This window comes from Arachis ipaensis, chromosome B01, assembly GCF_000816755.2.
Source record: "Arachis ipaensis cultivar K30076 chromosome B01, Araip1.1, whole genome shotgun sequence".
Taxonomy (NCBI): domain Eukaryota; kingdom Viridiplantae; phylum Streptophyta; class Magnoliopsida; order Fabales; family Fabaceae; genus Arachis; species Arachis ipaensis.
In genome coordinates, this window is record NC_029785.2 from 33,879,000 (window position 1) to 33,888,249 (window position 9,250).

General features: G+C 29.4%; 3 long non-coding RNA genes across 8 annotated transcripts in view; 2 read left to right on the forward strand and 1 right to left on the reverse strand.

Annotated features, from left to right (window-relative positions):
• LOC110270476 overlaps positions 1-6,996 on the reverse strand; it is a 22,230-nt gene extending 15,234 nt beyond the window's left edge. The window contains exons 1-2 of the long non-coding RNA XR_002360067.1: positions 6,886-6,996; positions 1,560-1,566 (exon numbers count right to left, since the gene is read on the reverse strand). This is a non-coding gene — a long non-coding RNA (uncharacterized LOC110270476). The remainder of the gene's footprint in view (positions 1-1,559; positions 1,567-6,885) is intronic.
• LOC107617606 lies at positions 3,615-5,822 on the forward strand. Of its 6 annotated transcripts, none has more exons than XR_002360064.1 (5): positions 3,615-3,637; positions 3,790-4,069; positions 4,689-5,069; positions 5,295-5,443; positions 5,660-5,822. It is a non-coding gene; the product is annotated as an uncharacterized LOC107617606 (long non-coding RNA). The 6 variants fall into 6 exon arrangements; XR_002360063.1 differs by having other exon boundaries at positions 3,621-4,069; positions 4,689-4,851; positions 4,967-5,069; XR_002360056.1 differs by having other exon boundaries at positions 3,621-4,069; positions 4,689-4,851; positions 4,967-5,069; positions 5,374-5,443.
• On the forward strand, positions 6,693-7,623 carry LOC107617615. The gene is made up of 3 exons (XR_001614995.2): positions 6,693-6,799; positions 6,895-7,038; positions 7,407-7,623. It is a non-coding gene; the product is annotated as an uncharacterized LOC107617615 (long non-coding RNA).

Below are 9,250 nucleotides of genomic sequence, written 5' to 3' on the forward strand. Positions count from 1 at the left end.
AAATGACAAAAAATAATTAACATCCCAGAAATTAATTAAATGACCAAATACAATTATAAAATTAAACAAATTACTTTAAAATTTTGATAATTAAAATGAAGCACACTTATTGTCATTGTTTTACATTCCATTCACAAATTTATAAAATTTTCCCCATTCTTATTATTGTCATTGTTTTTGTTGTTTTCAATTTGGGGGAATTAGTTTGGGAAATAGAACCGTGAGAACTTGGATTGGAACAAACCCATTGCACGACAAATCACATCTCAAAATCAAGAACATCATTACACAGTTTCTTTTTTTTTTTTTCAATGGTGAGAATTGATTTGCTCAGCACAATAGCAGTTCCATGTTTCAAGGGTCTTGTGTCCCCTTTTAGTTTCTGCTCACGTTTCAATTTTCAAGTGTAAGATTGTGCAATCCAGTCACAAATGAGGGTGATGCAAAAGTCATTGTGCTTTTGCTTTCTCTCATGTAATATCAACTTCAACCACAATCATTTTTGAAGACTAGTGTTGGAAAGTTTGTTATCTTAACAATCTTTTCTTTTGGGCAGGTTTTTTAACTGGCCGAACAAATAAGGATGTACCATGGACCATGGGGATTTTTTCTATTGTAAAATTAAAAAAAAAAAACATATTTCTCAAAAACATTATTAAAACTTTAATTTCTGATATCTATTTTTTTTTTTGGTGGGGTGTGTTAATGTTGTAAGTGTGAGGTGTATGAAATTAGTCTCACGTCAAAGAAAGTAAGAAAGAGTGAGGAGTTTATAAGATGAGCGACCTATTAATTTATTATTAAATCTCCTAATCGTGGTCGAGAGCTCCCCACGGCGGTCCATTTTTGTTTAAGATTTCAGTTTTTTTTTTTCCATATGAGTGAAACCCCATTAACTATGTATCATATGCAGTGATTAAATATATATTACAAAAAAAATTGAAAAAATGATTAAACACGAAAAAAGAAATGAAGAAAGGGTTGAAGTGGTTATACAATACCAAGTTCTTCTTGTAAATATCGAAGATAAATTTTGAGAGACTCAAGTGGTTGTTAAATCACAATTTCTAATTTTTTTTAATTCCATATTTTAGATATAAAAAAAGGTCAGTAATATTCAGGGGTATCAAAATAGATTATTCACCCAAAAAAAAAGATTATTCAACGTGTCTCATCCAAAATCGGAAGAAATGGACTTGATCCAGCAAAATAAAACAAATTTCAAATATTAATTTGTCTCATTTTATAGCGAGTTAGAAAATTCACGAATTAGTTTGCTCAACTTTTTTAAAATATATAAATTAATTTAACAAAAAATATAAGTGAATTGAATATAATTTAAACAAAAAATAAAAAAGTCACAAAAAAAAAACAAAAAACAAAAAATAATATAAATATAACAATTTTTTATATTTTTTTAAATTCTCAACATCAACCGAACTTTTATAATAATACCCATTCTTAAATTACTATAAAAAAATTAAAAAACTTCTATTATCGAAGTAGATGTCCATTTTGTACACCAAACCAAATTGTTATTCTTGGTCAATTTTGGAAACCATGCATCTATTATTGTCAACCATGGTTCTTTTAATATATTGTTATTTTTAAATCAAAAAATGTTTAATTACTCTGTTGGTCTTTATAGTTTTGCGAAATTTTTAATTAGATCTTTATACTTTTTTTTTTTAATTGAGTTCTTGTACCAAAGTTTTTTTTAATTGGGTCTCTATACTTTTTTTTCCTTTTATTTGGGTTCCTACACTAAATTTTGTTTAGTTGGGTCCTTATAAAATTAAGCCAATTACTGCTAACATGGACCTAATTAAAAAAAAATTGGTGCAAGAATCCAATTAAAAAGAAAAAAAATATAAAAACCTAATTAAAAATTTTATAAAACTATAGAGTTCAACAGAGTAATTAAACCATCAAAAAAACATATAAATAGGCTGTTTCCTAAAGATCTTAAACACAACATCATTAGAAGCACAAACCAAAGCTTTGAGAGGTTATGTATGTGATATATTATAATTGAGAATGTGTTATCTATTTTAAATTTATAATTACTTTCTTTTTTTATTTATTATTTTTACAACACATTATCAATATGAATATTTTTAAAATAAGAAATTTTAATTATATAAAATCTTTTTCATTTGAAATTTGTACCACTTTATATTTTTGAAAAAAATTATTTATCATGAATTGTAAATACTGAAATTCACTTTAATTCAACGTGTCTTGGTGATACCATTAAAGCAAACAATAATACATCATTAAAGAATCGAGCTACGGCAATAATTTTCTTTTGTCGTCGTCTTGACAAAATATTAAAAAATGAGTATCTTATCATAAAAGATCTAGCAAAATTATAGAAGAGTCTAGAAAGAGGTATTATTACCAAAAATAAGTGATTCTTTCAAATGCACGTTATGAATAGTCACATTTGTAGTTGCAGAATTTTAAATAATAGTCACATTTGTAGTTGCAGAATTTTAAATTCATTAATGAATATAATCCCACAATATTCAGAATAACCTCGCAATTAAAATTGTGTAGGAAAAATGTTACTGAAAAAGATATGCTAAAAAAAATATTCTTGACTTTTCATGCCTCAAATATGCTCCTGCAGGAGTAATATTGTAAAAAGAAATTTATAAAATATTCTGAATTAATTTTATGCCTTTTGTGGCAGAACAAAATAATGAATTGCCACTACAAAGTTTTTGTTTATTTGTAGCGATTTTTTTCTTTTTGTGGCGGTTTCAAACCCCCCACAAAAAAGTTGTGGCAGTTTCAAAAACTCACAAAATTTGAGGTTCCACAGCCCTCACAATGGCGGTTTTCTATCCCTTTTTGTGTTGGCGTTGTGGTAATTTTCGGTTAATATTTGTGGCGATTCAAAATTCATACAAAAGAAATTTTTTATTTTAAAAAAATGGTTATTCTATGAGAGTTTCAAACCTTCACAAACCTATCAATATTATTTTTAAGAAATTAATTTAGATGTTAGAATTATATTATTACACTTCTGATCATTTACTATTTAAAAGAAATATTTAAGCAAGACATTAGAAATGTAGAAGAAAATTAAAATATACATATTTGAATAAAAGAAATACTTTAAAACAAAATCAATATAATACACTACCATCATTTTCCAATCATCACATTAATTACAACAGCAAAATATTAAAAATAACATGTATTAAACATTTAATTAGAGAACATTATGTACCTAAAAATTTATGTTTGTATGACACAAGCATGTTGTTACAAGAGCTCACCATAACAGTAGAATACTATGGATACATCTATCTTGTGCTGCTTTATGATTGAAAGCTTTATTATCTCAGGTAAAAATGCTTAAACCAGTACTAACTATTTCTTCTATTCATTTTTGAATTTGCAGATTACATATTTTCTATTTTAGCTACTGAAAAACACTAATAAAGAAAATAAATACAAAAAGCTAAGTATAATTAATATTAAAATTGAAAAAAGTACAAGTACAAACCTCAAAAAAACAAACTTCCTCATGAATGTGTCGACCTTTTCTCCTTGGACATTTCCAGAATTTATGATCAGGCCCTTGGCATGATTGACACCTCTATCACTACAAGATTTATATATATTTGTGGGTATTTTTTAGAGGGAGTTTTTAAAAACCTCTGCAATTTATTTTATAGGTGGCATTTTCATAAACTCCCACCAAATACCTAACAATAAAACCCTACTGTTATCAATTATTACCACATAATTAAAATTAAAATTTCTTCAAAATCCAAGAAACACTCGAAGAGAAAGAAGAGAAAGGTGAGAGTCACCGAACCCCTAAGCTCACGATCTAGACCGCCATCTCCATCGCCGCCGTCACCGCCGCTAAAGTTAATCTCCATTCTGCTTTTGCTATAAAGCTACTGAGATTGAGCCAAGGCGCTTCCTTCATCAACGCGTTTTCAGATCTAACTGCAACGCCCAAGCCTCTGAGATCGAGAGAAACTGCTTCTTCAGTTAACTCTCCTTGGGCAATGATGCTCGTGTTCTCCATCGACATTCTATCCTTTTTGTACGTTCTTCTTTTCACTCATTCTCAATTTCTGGTTCTCCTTCTCTTTTTCTTTTTTATTTGTTTTCTTTGTTTTTAATTCTCATATTCTGCATGATTTGTTATGTGATATAACATACGATGAGTTTTATTATCTATTGATTGATAACATTGTTTCAAATTCTCAAGCACTCCAAGTGTTCGATGAATTGTTTATTCTCTTAATTGAAATCCTGATAAATTGATTTGCTAATTTTTGAATTTTGATTTCGCTACACTCTTTTACTTTGATACTAATGTATATATTTGAAATCCTGATAAATTGATTTTATTTAGAAACAGTTATGTTGCTTGAACCTTAGACTACAGTGAAAATCCATGTGAGCATGAATAACTTTACCTTAAATCCTCTTGTATTTGTCATGAAAAATAGGTACAACCGGCTAACTGAAACTTGTGATTTATCTGCAGGTTTTTTATAACTAGTATGATACTAAATTGCTTGAAATAATCAATTCAAAGTGTGTTCATGAATAGATTCAGTAATAATATTGTAAGAACTAATGAGAAGGTTCTTATTTATAACAATCATTCTTTTTCACCATTTTACATGTGACATTGCACTGATGTCATTTTTCAGGAGAGGAATGAGAGGCTATTTTATAAGCTTCTGATTGATAACATAGAGGAACTGCAGAGGAACTGCTTCTTGTTGTTTACACTCCAACTGTTGGAGAAGCCTGCTAGAAATATGGAAGTATTTTTCGTCGACCGCAGTGTCTATACATCATATTGAAAGTGAAGTATGGTTTTTTATTTGTATTTATTGTTTTGTTTCATCATTTAGCCTTTGAGGTGAAAAAAAAGAAAGAAAGAAAGAAAGATAAGAAGAGATACTAAGTGTTTGAGACTCTACAGAGGCTAGATCCTTGAAGTACTGAAAAACTGGCTAGAGAAGAGCACTCAATTTGTTGTCACTAATGACGAGCGTATATTAGGACTAGGAGATCTTGGTTGCCAAGTAAACATAAATACTGATTGTGGTTTCTTTCTTATTTAATTTGAAGTTTGTTGTTTGAATTTCCCATTATCAATGCATCTCTATCTAGTTTATTTTGATATATTAGTATTTGTATATATTTTATTTTGTAGGCTGTTGTTTTCACAGATATTAGTCTTGAGAAAGCTATTGAGTTCAATGATTTTTGCCACACTCATCGGCCTCCTATTAGTGGTCTTTTTGCAGAGGAAAAGCCAGTTCTAGACTCGGAACTTTGGCATGCATGTGCTGGTCCCCTTGACAATGCATTAGTTGCTTCTTGCAGGAACTTGGCATCAAAAGGATTTTCTGGAACACTTTCTCCCTCAATTGCCAAATTGAAATACTAATATGTTGTTACTGTCATAGATTCATATTTTTTTATGAGATTTGATAATTCTAATATTGTACGAATCCAAGAATCAGATTACCATAGCTTATCTCAAGTACATTTTCCTGTATGCTATAAATGTTATTGTTCATATATAAAGTGTTCACCAAGTGTTTGATCAAATGTTAGTGACTTATTGGTACATAAAAGTAACCTGGTGGGATACTCTTTCTACATGTAGGGAGTTGCAGGACAACAATCTTGCAGGCCCTTTACCTGACTACATCGCCAACTTAACGCGCCTCGAATATCTTAATCTTGCTGACAATAATTTCAGTGGTTCTGTCCCGGCTACTTGGGGCCGACTTTCAAGTCTAAAGCATATGTACTTTTCAAGTCTAAAGCATCTGACAATAATTATCTCTAGATTCACAAGGTATTCCTATGCGTATTATTTTCTATTCTTCGTATTCTATTTTCTTATAAGTCTTGTTAGTTGTGATGTAATTATATTACTGTAGCTTATGCTTTGTTTTATTTTGTTCTAAGATTCTTATTATTATGTTAGAAGTGCTACATTGCCATGATAATAGGGTTTAAAAGAATGGAAGAATCTCTGGTCTAGTGAGCTAGATTTTAGGGTTAACTTAGAGTCACTAAATTTTAGTATTGCATTATATTCTTTCTTGTGCAGTTGTGCCAATTGTAGATCATCTAGAGATTCGTAACGTGATAAAGTAAGGGGTTAATCATTGTTAAATTTGTAATTTCTATCCTGTGTGAGTCTCACTACTTGGATTCAAGGGGAATTAGGCTATCACTTTTTTATTTTACTAACTTCCTCACTTTAGAAGAGCTTGATCCTGAGTTTTATTATGTATTGTTAGTTTGTGTTCAATAATATTAGAGTTGGTTGATTAGCCACTTAGTTCTCTTTATATTAGGTGTTGGTTTTGGTTGTTGTGAATTAATAAAAAAATATGAAGAAAAAAAGACTTATTAGTTCAACAATATTTCGGAACACTCTTGGAATGTATTATTTGTGTTAATACTTGCTTGTTGCTACTCTCTGAATTCCAAAATTCTATCACTTTTGGATTTTGGTATACCTGTGACTCAATGTACATGGATATAGAGGGAGTACTATACTTATGACAATGAGTTTTTGATTAATTTTGATTGCTCTTTGTTGTCAGAGCATGATTGGCATTGTGGTTAAACTAATTTTTGGTTAGATTTTGCAATAATTTCTGTCATTTCTGTATTTAATGTCCCTCTAATCTTCATTTTTATTGTATTTTAATTTTCAGTTTTTCGAACACACTTCTTCGTTGCGGCTCTAGCTTGGATCAGCCTTGTGCTTCTAAACCTTCACTTCCTGGTTTGTTTGCATAAACTGCTATGTTTTGTCCACATAGCTTTAACTAATGTTTAAGAAAGAAGAAGAGGTGCTTATATTTTTCCCACTTATTGCAGGTTCAACCAACAAACCAAAACTTGTAAAGATTGTTGCTTTTGCAAGTTGTGGTTTATTTGCACTGATAATTCTTGGGGCTATCTTTGTATATAGATACAATCACATGCACAGACATAAAACTGATGTCTTTTTTTATGTTTCAGGTAAGGAAAAAAAAAGCATTCCCTTCAATGCAAGTTTCTTTTCTTATAGCACACATTAATAATAAGTAAACCACAAATTTATATGCTAATAAAGTTTGAAATGCTGATAATTTCATCCTGAAAGAATGAAACAAGCACATGATACTTGAAAGAAACTTCTTTGTAAAATTTCACATATCCACGTTATTAGAAATGAAATTTTCACATACTAAAATTACTTACATGCTCTTGATCCACGTTATTAGAAATGAAACAAGCACATGATACTTATATGTATATGAATGATTTTAGATACCTTCAAAGCATCATAAATGTGATGGCATCTAGAAAACTTATAACAGAAGTTAAGTACCTTATGAAATTTGCAGGTGAAGATGAGAGCCAAATTTCCTTTTGGCAACTGAGAAGATTTTCATAGCGTGAACTGCAACACGCGACTAAAAAATTCAGCAAAAGCAATGTAATTGGCACAGGAGGATTTGGAAAAGTTTATAAAGGAGTACTCTCTTTTTTAGTTCTCAGGTCAGTTTGGGCATCATGTCCAGTTTTTGCTTTAACACCCTTTTTTTGGAATATATATATTTTCATAATTTTTTCAGAAAGATCAAATTTTGTATCAGTTAGTTATTAGTTGATGTATAAAAAATATGGTATTATATTGTTGTTGCTTAATCAAGTTTGATCTAATTCTACCTATTTAATTATCTCATCTTTATTGTTTAGAATATCATCGAATAGATGTACTTTTCACTCTGTTAATTGTTTGTGTTTTATTTAATGATAACTTAGGATCAATCTCATCCTTGTGCATCTATTTTCTTCTCCCTTATTGTCAAGATTGCATCATTATTGGAGGTTTGAAAATACTTATAGGGTTTGTGGAGGTTTGAAAATCTCACAAAATAGTTTATTTTTTTTAAATTAAAAAATTAATTTGTGGGAGTTTTAAACTGTCACAAAAGTGATTTAAGACTGTCACAAAAGCCTAATATAAAACCCCACTAAACACACACAAAACCCCCCACTGAATAAATTGTGGAGGTTTTTAAAAACCCCCACAAAAGACCTCGTGGCACCTCAAATTTTTGAGGTTTTAGAAACTCCCACAAACTATTTGGTGGGGGTTATAAACCTCCACAAATAGGAGAAAAAACCTCCACAAATAAATAAAAATCATGTAGTGTATAAATACTAAGTTAGCCTTAATGCACTTTAATAGACTACTTCCAATTATATCATTATAAAAAAGACTAGGGAATTGGACTATTATTTTATAGTACCTACACTATTATTCTACACCAGACATATATAATATAACTATTGAAGCTAAATATGTGAATTCTATAACAACTTAAAAAATCCACATCTCAAATTCAATAAGAAAGGATCCTTTTATTGAAAAAGAAGAATTTGAACATGTTTTTTCATTTAGTTTAGTGATATATTAGTTCATCTAGTAGATAAAGAAAATAGTCTTACTAGTTTATCATGTATTTCCAATTGGGACCAAGCTATAACCTCTAGCAACTCTTCCATTGTTCCATAACCTCCTGACTAGTATACAACTTTGATTAAATTTTAGAAAATCTCTATAATAGAAAAGAAGAGTGTAATTTATGCTAATAAAGAATGTATCAGGAAGAGTTATGAATGCATCAGCATGTTTAGTCATTATTGACTTTCTTTCATGCATGTTTGTAATTGTTTTCACTTTTTTAAAAGTTTTTTTAGATATCTAAATGAGGGATTTGATCAGCATAAACTTTTCATAAACAAAAATTCGGATCAAAAAATCATATACATGATCCTATAATAACTAAAGATAGAATTGTACCTCATAATGCAACAAAACTTTAGGAATCACTCTAACTTAGGAAAGATAAACAAATGAAGTTTAAGAAAGTTAAAAAAAAATTACAATAAAAATAGTATATAATAGTATATAAGCCATTAGTCCTAATTTTCTTTCACCATAAACCAAATCAATATTCTTTTCAACCTTTGAATACAACAACTATAAATAAAACACATGCAAAAGTTCTTTAAAGGAGAAGAAAAAACAAGTATATTCATAATAATGAATTAGTAAACAATATAGTATGATAAAAATTACCAGCAATTTACCAAGCTCAAGAGCAACATCACCAAATGCATATTTGTATCCAGGTCTACTACTGCAGAAGACACATATTCTTTGGAACCTTCCTTCGTG